General features: G+C 53.0%; 1 protein-coding gene across 1 annotated transcript in view; it reads right to left on the reverse strand.

Moving 5' to 3' along the window:
• RYR2 (ryanodine receptor 2) overlaps positions 1-13,913 on the reverse strand; it is a 3,481,211-nt gene that overhangs the window by 2,777,490 nt on the left and 689,808 nt on the right. The gene's annotated exons all lie outside the window — the stretch shown is intronic.

Here is a 13,913-nt window from a genome sequence, read left to right on the forward strand (position 1 = left end):
AGCTTAACATTTAGTTGTGTCTTGTGTTTTTTTCGCTCAGGCCGGGGTTAATTCTAACCACTGTGCAAAAACCTGGTTTGCTCTGGGATCCCATCAGAATTACAAGTTCCGCGAATGTTATCGCAACTGGTAACGAGCCAGTGGTTAATTTGTAAAAAAAAGAATACGTGCCAGGCCCCTGCAGTAGGGCACTGCAGCTTGCGCCACCCTTTGCGCTCACCCATTGCGCCTGCAAGCGCTGCCAATAACAGTAAAAACACAACCACAAACCATTACACTCCCATAAGTGTGACAATTCAGACTATTCCAGGCCCCTCAAAGGTATAATAATGGTTTGTGTGGCAGCTTTTAGTCATTTTAATGCACATTCTGCTAATCTCTACATAAGACCGTGACATCATGTGGCAGACTGTCATCGGTGCAGGAAGTGACAATTAAGGGCTGGTGCTGAACACCAGAAACCATGGGCTCAAATTAAGCACTGTACTGGGGCAACTAGAGAGAAACTTTGGGGTAGAGGTCTAATACTTCCAGCAACAGGACAGGACAAGCATTTCCAAAAGTTGGGTCATAGGCAGTATGAGAAAAACAAGTGATACACTGTGCAATTTAAAAGTATTTTACAAACTTGATATAATGAGAATGCTTTTATAGATTTGACATTGTTTCTAGGCTGCTCTCAGTGATCTTTGAAAAACAGATTGAGTGCACTAACAAAAATGAGCTTCTGTACATTTGTCCAGAGCTGTTAAGATATGTTTTCACGTAGCATTTGCAAGACAACACCCTTTTTTACCAATTCCCTGATTCCTTCTGTGCAGGACAATTTGCTTATGAAATATTTATAATTGCAAGATTAGAAATATGCTTTTGCCCAATAACTGAAGGTACAATTTACCTCATTTTTCTATAAATCTTCTCTTTTGGATTTATGGTCTCTGAGCAGTAAGGCCATTGGAGGGTTGAGTGCTGTTTTCACATACCTTTAGTACATCCACCAGTGCAGTTAAGTTGGAGCAAATTCTGCTATCTCTAGTGGTGTTTGAATGTAAAATTTAGTTTACCCAATTGGATGTTGCAAACTTTTCATGGGTGAGGCTGCCCTTGTCTCAACATATTAGGCTTACTGGCAGAGCCTATTTTGCAAGTGGAACCCTCTTGCACTGAATTTTGGGGTCCTGCACTCATTTTTCCTCATCAGATTGTTCCAGAACAAGAGAGAGAAAAACACAAAAGGGAAAAGGAGAAAGAGATAAATGAAAAAACGATGGCAAATGGACAAAGCGAAAAACGAAAAAATAAGCTGCAAGATAACGGGCAGGAAGTGCCTGGTTGTGGATTAAAGTGGAACACAGTAGAATCAAGTCTAGCCAGTCTTAGTATTCATCTCTCCTGACATTTGAAATTGCCAGGCACTGGCTCCTGAGCAAAACTTTGGGCTCCAGCCTTTATTATTTTATTAATTGAGAACTGGTTTGTGAGATACCATACATTAAGCTGGGGTAAATAACTAGTAAGTCATATGTTTAATTCCCCAAATAACATTCTTCCGCAGTTAATTGTGTGCCAATGAGTTGGTAAAATTACTGCATGTAAATGCACTGCCACACACCTGTGCTACACTAAAAAAAAACAATGGTTATTGTTTGCATGCCACATTGAGCAGTTTCCACATATGTAAGCATACTGAGCCACATACATACAGGAATGCGCTAGTCTGTTATTGGAGAGCTGGAAAAAAATGTTGACTTGTAGGCAGTATAATGGGCAGAGGTAGCAGTCTCAGTGACAAAGGTCTACATAACTATAGATACAAAGTTATTTTTTATTAGAAGATTTGTCCAGTTTTCCATCATTGTAGAGATAGACAGAATCAAATGCAAGAGAGAGGCCAAGTAATAGGTGTGCAGGTAATCCATTTGAATCCATTGCAGAGTTTAAATCATCCCGTGTGGAAGTCGGTGCTGCTTTCGTACCACAACCAATCCAGAATCTGTTTTTGTAATTGTTGGGACTCGAAGTCTTCTGCATGTCTCTGGAGAGAGTGCTTCCCCTGCCTTATGCTAATCTTCAGGCAAGTCACTCAAAAGCTACTGTATGGTTTCTAGATCCCTACCCCAGTGAGCATGACAAGGGTCTCCCTGTTTACATGGATTGAGACCCTAGAGCTTGGCTCTGAGGTCAAGGAGGCATGCCTAGTGCACTCCTATTCTTCAGAGAGGGGCTAGTGCCCTCTCTACCCAGGCTGGGGTAGACTGACAGTGGAGGCAGCAATAAATCTATAGTCAGGAGGGGTGAGTCACTAGCCACCCATTCTGTGCAGTCTATCCCTTGCCTTGGGCCCTGTTGTCTTTGTCTACCTGACATGTGTTTGTGAGCCAGTGGGTGTACTGGGGAAGAATGGTGAGTTCAGCCATTGTGTGGAATGCAAGCTGTTCTGCTGGACAACCCAGCTCCCCGGCCCTTCCCCATATTCTTGGAGAGGCCTGATGGGCTGGGATAGACACTCAGATCTTGTCTGGGTTTAGCTGCACTAATTCTGCTAAGAGGATCCCTCCCCCCCCCCCTGCCCCCGGTCAGTGCCTCCTCGTCTGGAGTTAATTAAAATTCCTCTTTAAGGAATGGCATAGGCTGGTGCCAGGAGAGACAGTAGGTCATCTGTGCATGCTATGGTCAGGCATTGAACACGCCATAAATGGCTTGTGATTGGAGGTTTAATTGGGATGCAAAAGCAGCAGACCCTCTGATTGGAACAGCCTATCAATCAGAGGTGATAAAAGTCTGGCCTGAGTGGTTAGCTATTTTTCAAGACTGTTCTGTGACAGAGGAGGTGGCCACACCAGGTCTGTCCAAAGGAAGCCAGCCAGGACCCGCAGTGTGAAGGCAAGATAAAGACACTTGCTCACTGCGTCTGGAACTTGAGGACGTTTTCTCTATGGCGATGGATTCTGCTGCCTGGAGTTGGATGAAGATCCAGGGCATGAGCAGCATGGGAGAAGACCAGCTGTTTCTGTGAGACTTGGTGAGTGAGCGCTTTGAAACTGCAGACAGATGCACAAGGTGGAAAGGAAGCTTGCAGCACATCAAGGCAGCCACAGAAGGGGAAGCTTGATCGTGCTTGGAGGTGAGATCGCTTTCCTTAAACTCCTCCCCAATGCTGAGGGAGCCTGTAAAAGCAGTAGCAATGGAATACAGTACCTTAAATCCTGGTGGCAGAGCGTTGTGAGGTTCCCGCGTCGAGTATGCGTTGCACAGGGGTGATTCGGGGCTGTGATGTGCGGTTATGCATTGAGGATGCTTTGCACAACAGTGGATCTGAAGAGCTGCAGGGCTGTGATGTGAGGTCATGTATTGAGGATGTGTCACACAGAAGCTGTTCCAGGGAGCTGAGGCACTGCGATGCTAGGTCCTGCATCCAAGATGCGTCACGCAGTGACTGTTCCGAGGAGTTGCGAGATCTTGCATTGGCGATGCATTGCGCAGCCGTGGTTCTGATGCAAAGCTGCAAGGTGATGTGTTGTGCTGCATTCGTTCTTTTTTGCACCACAGCTGGGTCGGCAAAGCACCCTAAGGCCCACTTCCAAGGGTCCCAGACTGGGGTGACACCACTTGGAAGGCAAGACTTACAGCAATAAGTGTCCAGGTGCTGGGTTCAAAGTGATTGTAGCCTTTCTGTCCCTGAGGATCTGAACAGACGGCAAGCCAACTTGCCCCTGAAGGCACTCTGGTGGTTGTGGGTTCAAGGTGCAGGTCCATGTTCTTTTCACTCAAGCATCAGGCCTGCAGACTAGCAGCCTTTCTTGTAGCAGAGCAGCACAACAGTCCTTCTGAGTCTTCAACAGATCCAGAGGTGAACTGAAGAGTTGGGTCTGAGGGCCCAATATTTACACTTGGTGCTGGTTTGAAGTAGAAGGTGGCACTGGAGGTTTCTATCCCAAAGGTGTTTGGAATTTCTTACCTCCCAGCCTGACCTCAGCTTGTCTGGGGGCACAAAAGACTAGAGTTGAGGCAGAGACTTTGTGATGTGTAAAAGTGGTAGCTGACAGATCTTCCCCCGTATCAAGCCAGAAATGACCCATTCTGCCAACACCTATTCCTCTTTGTCTCACTGTCTAGGAGCAAGACACAAAGACCAATGCCAGCTAATCCTGATCATGAGATCCAGCATACAGATTGCAGACAACAAATGGTTGGGGCAAAAAAAATGTAAACTCTTTAAAGTGTCACTTTCAAAACTGTGACTTAAAATCCAACTTGACCATTAAAGAAAGTTTTAAATTAAAATGTCTTTACAGACCAAATTGGGCATTCCAACCAATTGAAATGTGTCACTTATTAAATGTAATAAGGTAACCCAGTGTTATCCTATAGGAGAGGCAGGTCTTGCAGAAGTAAAAAACACATGTAAGACATTTTCACTACCAGGACATGTACAAGTTAAAAGTGAATGTCTCACTTGTTAGATACACTGCACCCAGCTCTGTGATCAATTTAGGGCCTACCCTAGGGGTGACTTATTTGTATGAAAAAGAAAGGTTTAGGGCTGGCAAAAGGTTTATTTTGGCAGGTCAAAACAGCAGTTAAACACTCCACATACAGGCTTCAATGACAGACCTGAGGCATGTGTAAAGGGCTATTTAAGTAAGCAAGATTATTCTACCCCAAAAATTACAGAAGATGTGGATCTCATGGCAAGTTGTTGTTGGACAGGCCTCGTGAAAGGCCCGCTCCCTCCCCGCATGAGAAGACTCGGACGCCGGCTCTCCCGGTGTCCCCAGAAAGCACCACCCCTGCAACCCACCGAAGCAACCCGCAACCCGTCCCCAACGGGACACCTGCTCCCGAACACCCCAGCATCGGCTGACCCGGGCCTCCGTCAGCACCATTGCCCGGCCCAGCCGCCATCTTGGACACTGCACCACGAGGCCGCATGGCCTCAGCTCGACCCCAACCCTGGGCCTGGCCAGGCCCCGACATCGAGGCACCACCATCCACCCGGGAGGTGAGGAGACCACTTGGCAGGTCAATGGGAGAAAGGAGTGTCGATGGCTCTCCCCCGCCAGGTGCCGATCGCCCCCGGCCTCCCCGGGCGCTGGCTCCACCCCCCTGCTGGGTGTCTGGACTCTCTCATCCCGGACCTCCCGACCTCCAAGCGCGAGGGTCCGGACATCAAAGGAGACCAGACCTATAACTGGGGCAGCTCCAGAGCAGGAAGGCAGTTGTATCCTGGAGTCGAGAGACACCTTGAAGAACTCATCCCTGACGGACTGCTGGCGCTGCCGCGGCCCTCTGCAACGTGCATCTTCGTCTGGACCTGCTGGCGCTGCCGCGGCCCATCCTTGTGAACCATCGCTCTTGCCTGCTGGCGCTGCCGCGGCCCTCTGCAATGTGCATCTTCGTCTGGACCTGCTGGCGCTGCCGCGGCCCATCCTTGTGAACCATCGCTCTTGCCTGCTGGCGCTGCCGCGGCCCCTCTGCAAAGAAGTCATCATCGTAGCCTGCTGGCGCTGCCGCGGCCCACCGTACTGAGAACCATCGTCCTAGCCTGCTGGCGCTGCCGCGGCCCTCCTTGCCGAGACTTTTCATCCTAGCCTGCTGGCGCTGCCGCGGCCCGACCTTTCAGACCTCCGAGCTCGAGGATTGTGAGCTCCTTCTGACCGCCCTTGTACCGGACCGGTACCCAAGACTGTCCCGCTACCCCTTACCCTACAGAGACTAGAATTGGGAGGATCCTCGTGTCCTGCCCCCACTGTATCGTTGATAACCTTGCCTCAAGAATCCTATATAAAGTGTTCAGATCTTATCCTTGTGTGGTGTCCATTTGTGGGGGAGAAGTTACTTGTCTGTACGATCGCCGGAGACGGCCCTCACCGGAGGCCTCTCCCCCTGTACTCGGCCGACCCTCCAGGCCCCTGTCTAACATTGGTGGCCAGCGGCGTGATCCGAACCAACGCGTAATCGTACAGAGAGTAACTCACCTCACGACACAACCACAATGACCACAAAAGAGAGCGGATCCACAGAGAAATTCCAGATGGAAAAATTAGAGGAGTATAACCACAGAGAACTAAAGCAGTTCTGCATAGAACTAGGCATCGCTACCACAGGACTGAGCACGAAAGACCTGGAATCTTGGGCAGAGACGGGTACGGCCGTACCCCAAGACCAAAGCCTCGAGGCACCGGAAACAAACTCCACTCCGACGGAAGAAAGAAGATCGGGTCTCTCCCCAGAGGAGATCCGGGAACGGGAAAAAAGCAGGCTCCATGAATTGGAGCTAGCTCGACTTCGGCTGGATGGAGAACTGAAGTTGGCGGAACAAAAAATAACATTGGAACACTTGCGGCTCCGAGAAGAGCGGGAAGAAAAACAAAGACAGAGAGAGTTAGAAGAGAAAAAGCTAGCCTACGAACATGAGCGCAACCTAAAAGAAATAGAGCTTCGGAAACAGAATAAAGATCTCGGGGTGCCCGAGCGCCCGAACACTCCTGCCACTACCGACCCGAAAGTCCACATCCCCAAGGATGTCGTCAGAGAGTATTACCGGAACAACGACATCCAGCAATGGTTCAAAGCCTATGAAGTAGCCATGACCTCCCACCGGATTCCCCGAAGCGACTGGGGAGCCGGGTTATGGGGGAGGTTCGTCAACGAAGGGCGAGACGCCCTGCTGCAACTCCCAGACCATCAGATGACCTCCTACGACCACATGAAAGCCGCCCTTCTCACTCGATACGGACTCCCGCCCGAGATGTACCGCCAGCGGTTCGGCGACTGCAAACGGATCCCGGGTACAACTTGGGTGGAGTACGTGAACTTTTTCAGCAGAGCGTTCGAAGGGTGGATCAAGGGCAGCAAGGTGACCACGTACGAGCAACTCTTTGACCTCATTGTGTGGGAGCACCTCTCCAACAACTGCTTCGTCGAGCTCAGGCAGCACCTCCTCGACAGTAAATTAACTGAACCTCGGCAACTCGCCGCCGAAGCTGACCGATGGGAAAGCACCCGAGTTGGCGGAAACGGCCCCAGCGAACCAAACAGAACCAACCAAGGACCCCATCGCCCCCGAGGGGGAGGAGGAGGCCAGGGTCGGGGCAGAGACGCCGTCCCGGTGGCTCCCGCCAGCAGCACCCCACCCCCGGCCGGCAGGGGAAACCCCCCGATGCGTCCAGGGTTCCGAGCCCACGTTACTTGCCAGCGACCCGGCCACTACGCCAACGACCCTAATTGCCCGAAGAACCAGAACCCTATGTCACGCCAAGTCACTGCCGCCGCCCTGGGAGAGGAGCCAACCCCAGAAGACACTGAGGAGTACGAGGCCGACCAGCCCGAGTGGGAACCAGCCGCCATGTCCCTGGTCTGCCTAGGGGAAAGAGACATGATTCCGTGGGCTCCCCTACCCGCCAATACGCGGAAATACAGCCAGTGGGTCAACATTAACGGGCGCCAGGCTGAAGCCCTACGTGACACCGGGGTCAGTGTGACGGCAGTCCGCTGTCATCTGGTGACCCCGGAGCAGATCTTGCCGAACGTCCTGTGCCCCGTCCGGTCAGCCGACAACTCCGAAAGCCTGTGTCGGATGGCCTGCGTCCCCTTCGAGTGGGGAGGAGTGTCCGGAATGCTGAAGGTGACTGTCCGCGATGATGCCCCAGTGGACTGCCTCCTGGGGAACGACCTCGAAAGTTCCCCCTGGGCAGCCGTCGAAAGAAGAGAGCACCTGGGGATGTTGGGCCTCCCTGAATGGGCCTGCATAACGACCCGGTCCATGGCCGCCCGCGCCATCTCCAGTCCCGAAGAACCAGAATGGCCAGAACCTCCTCCCCAGATCGTCCCGGAGGGAGCCGCCCTAAGCACCAATCCCCCAGAGCAGACCGAAGAAGGGCCCGTTCAACTCCAGGACCTTCCCGAACTGGCCCAGTGGCGGCAAGAGGGTGGTCCCACCCAGGAGCAGTTCTGACAAGAGCAGAGGACATGTCCCTCCCTCGAGGGACTCCGGCAGCAAGCCCTCGCCCAGAGCGCAGGAGACCCCGCAGGGGCCCACTGGATTTATTGGGACAATGACCTGCTCTACAGTGAGCAAAGAATTGCTGAGCTGGGGGCCAGTCAGGTGCTGGTGGTGCCCCTCCGCTTCAGAGACTTCCTTTTGAACTTGGCACACGATGTCCCCCTTGCTGGGCACCTGGGGCAAGACAAAACCTACAACCGCCTGGTGACTCACTTCTACTGGCCCAAAATGCGTAATGATGTCTCCAACCACTGCCGGGCCTGCCCTACCTGCCAGGCCAGCGGGAAGAGCGGCCGAAAGATCAAAGCACCCTTGCAACCCTTTCCCGTCGTCACCACCCCGTTCGAGCGGGTCGGAATAGACATTGTGGGGCCCCTAGACCCCCGAACGGCCCAGGGGCACCGGTTCATCCTAGTCCTGGTGGACCACGCCACCCGCTATCCCGAGGCCATACCTCTTCGGACAGTGACAGCACCCGTGGTAGGCCGAGCCCTGATGGGGATCTTCTCTCGAGTGGGCTTCCCCCGGGAAGTCGTCAGCGACAGGGGCACAAACTTTATCTCAAAATACATGAGGTCTCTCTGGCAACAGTGCGGGGTCACCTACCGGTTCACGACCCCTTATCACCCGCAAGGAAATGGACTGGTCGAGCGGTTTAACCGCACTCTCAAGGGAATGATCATGGGCCTGTAAGAACCCCTACGTCGCCAATGGGACGTGCTGCTCCCGTGCCTCCTCTTCGCCTACCGAGAAGTTCCCCAGAAATCCCTCGGCTTCAGTCCCTTTGAGCTCCTGTACGGACACCCCGTCCGGGGCCCCCTCAGCCTGGTCAAGGAAGGATGGGAGATGGCCCCCCAGAAGACCCCTCCAGATGTCTATAAGTATCTCCTGACCCTCCGCAACCAGACCCGGCGATTCAGGGAACTCGCCAAAGCCAACCTTGAGGCCAGTCAGGAGGATATGAAGAAATGGTACGATCAGCATGCCTCCTCCTTCGAGTTCGAACCAGGCCAGCAAGTGTGGGTGATGGCCCCAGTCGGACCCTGTGCCCTGCAGGACAAATGGACAGGCCCCTTCAAAGTGATAGAGCGCAAGGGCCCTGTCACCTACCTAATAGACATGGAGTCCTCCCGAAACCCCCTGCGAGTCCTCCACGCCAACAGACTCAAACCCCACTTCGTACGTTCGGAGCTCAGCCTACTGATGGCTACCGATAGTGGGACGGAAGAGGACTTCGAGCCCCTCCCTGACCTACTGAGGACCCGTGAGAAAGATGGCTCAGTGGAAGGCATCAGACTCTCCGATGCCTTGTCCCCGGAACAACGCCAAGACTGTCGGGCTCTCCTGCTACAATTTGCGAACTTGTTCTCCCTCACCCCCGGGGTCACCCTCTGGTGCCTTCACGATGTGGACACCGGGGATAGTCCACCCATTCGACACAGGGCGTACCGAGTGCCAGATCGGGTGCACACCTGCATCCAGGACGAAGTCACTAAGATGCTGGCCCTAGGAGTGATCGAGCCATCCGACAGCCCCTGGGCCAGCCCAGTCGTACTGGTCCCCAAGGCTGCCGCCCCGGGCGTTGCCCCCGAGCTCCGGTTCTGCGTAGACTATCGGGGCCTGAACGCTGTTACCAGAACCGACGCTCACCCCATCCCCCGGGCGGATAAGCTGATTGACCGCATGGGGGCTGCCCGCTACCTGAGCATCTTCGATCTAACAGCGGGCTACTGGCAAATCGGCCTCACCCCCAGAGCCCAAGAACGATCCGCCTTCTCTACCCCGGATGGCCACTACCACTTCAAAGTGATGCCATTCGGCATGAAAAACGCTCCAGCTACCTTCCAACGACTCGTGAACCAGGTACTGGTGGGCCTCGAAGAATTCAGCGCTGCCTACCTGGACGATATCGCTGTGTACAGTCGCCACTGGGCGGACCACCATCACCACCTCCGAGAAGTCCTGCACGCCCTCCAGCAGGCTGGCCTCACTGTCAAAGCCAGCAAATGTTAGATTGGCCAGGGGTCCGTGACCTACCTCGGACACCAAGTGGGGAGCGGTCTGGTGGCCCCCCTTCAGCTCAAGATCGCTGCCATCTAGTCCTGGCAACCACCTGTCACCCAAACCGAGGTCCGGGCCTGCCTAGGGCTCACCGGATAGTACCGGCGGTTTGTAAAAGACTATGGCAGCATTGTGGGGCCCCTCACAGAACTAACATCCAAGAAAAACCCCAAAACCGTCAACTGGACTTCGGACTGTCAAACGGCCTTCGAGAAGTTGAAGGCTGTCATGTGCACCGCCCCCGTGCTCCAGGCCCCCGACTACAGCCGGGAATTCATAGTCCAGACAGACGCCTCAGATCATGGCATTGGGGCAGTCCTCTCCCAACTCAACGCCGAGGGTGTCGACCAGCCAGTGGCCTTCATCAGCCGACGCCTGCTAACCCGAGAACAGCGCTGGAGCACTATCGAGCGGGAGGCCTTCGCAGTGGTATGGGCCCTCAAGAAACTCCGGCCCTACCTCTTCGGCACCCATTTCAGGGTACAAACAGACCACAGACCCCTGCAATGGCTGATGCAAATGCGGGGGGAGAACCCAAAACTGCTGCGATGGTCCATCTCCTTACAGGGGATGGACTTCACTGTGGAGCATCGTCCTGGCCAAGACCACGCCAACGCGGACGGCCTGTCACGCTGTTTCCGCCTCGGCGAGGAGAGTACCCAAGAGGATGGGTGACTCTCCCTGCCTTCAGCTGGGGGGGACGCATGTTGGACAGGCCTCGTGAAAGGCCCGCTCCCTCCCCGCATGAGAAGACTCGGACGCCGGCTCTCCCGGTGTCCCCAGAAAGCACCACCCCTGCAACCCACCGAAGCAACCCGCAACCCGTCCCCAACGGGACACCTGCTCCCGAACACCCCAGCATCGGCTGACCCGGGCCTCCGTCAGCACCATTGCCCGGCCCAGCCGCCATCTTGGACACTGCACCACGAGGCCGCGTGGCCTCAGCTCGACCCCAACCCTGGGCCTGGCCAGGCCCCGACATCGAGGCACCACCATCCACCCGGGAGGTGAGGAGACCACTTGGCAGGTCAATGGGAGAAAGGAGTGTCGATGGCTCTCCCCCGCCAGGTGCCGATCGCCCCCGGCCTCCCCGGGCGCTGGCTCCACCCCCCTGCTGGATGTCTGGACTCTCTCATCCCGGACCTCCCGACCTCCAAGCGCGAGGGTCCGGACATCAAAGGAGACCAGACCTATAACTGGGGCAGCTCCAGAGCAGGAAGGCAGTTTTATCCTGGAGTCGAGAGACACCTTGAAGAACTCATCCCTGACGGACTGCTGGCGCTGCCGCAGCCCTGCCTTGTGAACCATCTCTGAAGCCTGCTGGCGCTGCCGCGGCCCTCTGCAACGTGCATCTTCGTCTGGACCTGCTGGCGCTGCCGCGGCCCATCCTTGTGAACCATCGTTCTTGCCTGCTGGCGCTGCCGCGGCCCTCTGCAACGTGCATCTTCGTCTGGACCTGCTGGCGCTGCCGCGGCCCATCCTTGTGAACCATCGCTCTTGCCTGCTGGCGCTGCCGCGGCCCCTCTGCAAAGAAGTCATCATCGTAGCCTGCTGGCGCTGCCGCGGCCCACCGTACTGAGAACCATCGTCCTAGCCTGCTGGCGGTGCCGCGGCCCTCCTTGCCGAGACTTTTCATCCTAGCCTGCTGGCGCTGCCGCGGCCCGACCTTTCAGACCTCTGAGCTCGAGGATTGTGAGCTCCTTCTGACCGCCCTTGTACCGGACCGGTACCCAAGACTGTCCCGCTACCCCTTACCCTACAGAGACTAGAATTGGGAGGATCCTCGTGTCCTGCCCCCACTGTATCGTTGATAACCTTGCCTCAAGAATCCTATATAAAGTGTTCAGATCTTATCCTTGTGTGGTGTCCATTTGTGGGGGGGAAGTTACTTGTCTGTACGATCGCCGGAGACGGCCCTCACCGGAGGCCTCTCCCCCTGTACTCGGCCGACCCTCCAGGTCCCTGTCTAACAGTCGTTTAGAGTTTGGTATTGTTTCAGTTGAAGCTATATAGTGGAAGAGGGCATGTCCAACGTGTAGATCCTCACTGAGTTCACTAAAGGATTTTAAAGTGTTATAGGTCACTACTACCTTCAGCACTGCTATCCCCTGCTTAATAAATACTGCAAACCTTGTTAGGACAAATACCTCCAAGAGTCGTGCACTGATCTATGAGAGAGTTTCTTTGGAATGTTTTTCTTACCACTTCAGGTGGGTTAGTGCATCCTCCCACAATTTGAGTACTCAATCGAGATATTTGAATTGCATCAGGAGGGACCGTGCTTATATGGTGTTTCCTCCATCAAAGGGTAATATGGAGCATTTAGCCCTTGAAACCCTATGTGTTCCATTTTGCCATCGAAAGGACTGAAGCCGGGAGTGAATGTGCTTAAAGAAGGAGAGAAGATCTGTAATGGCTAGTTTTGCATGCTGTACAATGCAGTTTTAACATTTTGACAAGGGCCATTTTGCCCATCAGGTACTGAGATAGAGGGTGCTAATGAAGCAAATCCCTTTCAAATTGTTCTAGCCATATAAAGATATTTTCTGCCTAGACTCTCTCTATTAACGGCCCTATGCAGTCCCAAGTACTTAAAGGTGGTAGTACTTACGGGTGGTAGATTCAAATTTGATGGTGGATCGTGTGCATCATTCCCTAGCCTCTGTAAATCTGTTTATAGTAAAGATACTTGATGTGACCCAAAACTGAAATTTCTGAACATTTTCAAGAGTTGGTCTGCGGGACGCACAGATTGTGCAGAGTGAATGAGGTAAACTAATAGACATCAGCACATAGCAATACTTTGTCCTCGAGACCAGGTGAACAATGGAATCTGGTATTATTTTCTCTGAGCAAAGTAAGATTTTCAATGGTTCAGTCACATGCTAATGGAAAATGGTCCTCTCTAAAGGGTCACCCAAATTTTTGCCTTCCTCCTCTTTTCACAGAATCATTTTGTTGGCTTTATGTCTCTGAGCTTTACCACTGTTAATCAGTGTGAAAGTGCATATGCTCTCTCCTATAAACATGGTATAATTGTATCCACCTGTTTAGAATCTTTAATTTACTTGTAAGTATTTTGCAAAAGTAGTATACCATATACCCAAGGCCTTTAAAGTCCATTGCTCTACCTCTTATTACCACTTTGAAAGCTCCTTACTTCCCACTTTTGTTACTCTATCAACCACATGTTGCAGGACTTGTCACAGGAGAGAGACATCTAGGCCCACTTTATCAACTTTTTTTTAAAGGCCATCTTTGAGGATTGGCTTGGCAGTGATTGTTGTTAGGGTCCTTGGCATGTATTTATCTAGTTTCCAGTCCTCTTCCGGCACAGGAGATCTTCCTCCAGTGTGAGACTGGGTAGCCCTTCAACTGAGCAGGTTTGAATCTTGATCGGGCATTTGGTTCCATGAGCCTCTAGGTTGTTCTCAGGAGGTTCGCTAATTTCAGAGAGGGGCTGATGAAAAGTGCGCACAACTCTGCAAAATTAAAGAGCACTGGTGTTCCACACGTCGCTGCTCCTTTACCTATCCAAGAAAAGAAATAGATCCTGAGGCAGATTCCAATGCCTGGCAGGTTTAGTAAGCATCTCCTGCCCTCTTCAGGGAAAAACGTTCTGTGTCTGACCCAAATAGCCCATCACAATTTGTTAGACCACTTCCATATCGAAGGGAAGTAACACTATGCTGTATAGATAGTCCCATGTCTTCACAACTGTCTCCATGCAAAGCATTCAGGTGGACCAAAGGCATTGTAGAACAGCCCAACTAGCTACAGCTCATGCTGTCCCCCACTCAGGGCCAGACTGCATGAATACTTACAGCCCTTTAGGGCTGTGTGCAGG

Source organism: Lissotriton vulgaris, chromosome 6 (assembly GCF_964263255.1).
Source record: "Lissotriton vulgaris chromosome 6, aLisVul1.2, whole genome shotgun sequence".
NCBI lineage: Eukaryota > Metazoa > Chordata > Amphibia > Caudata > Salamandridae > Lissotriton > Lissotriton vulgaris.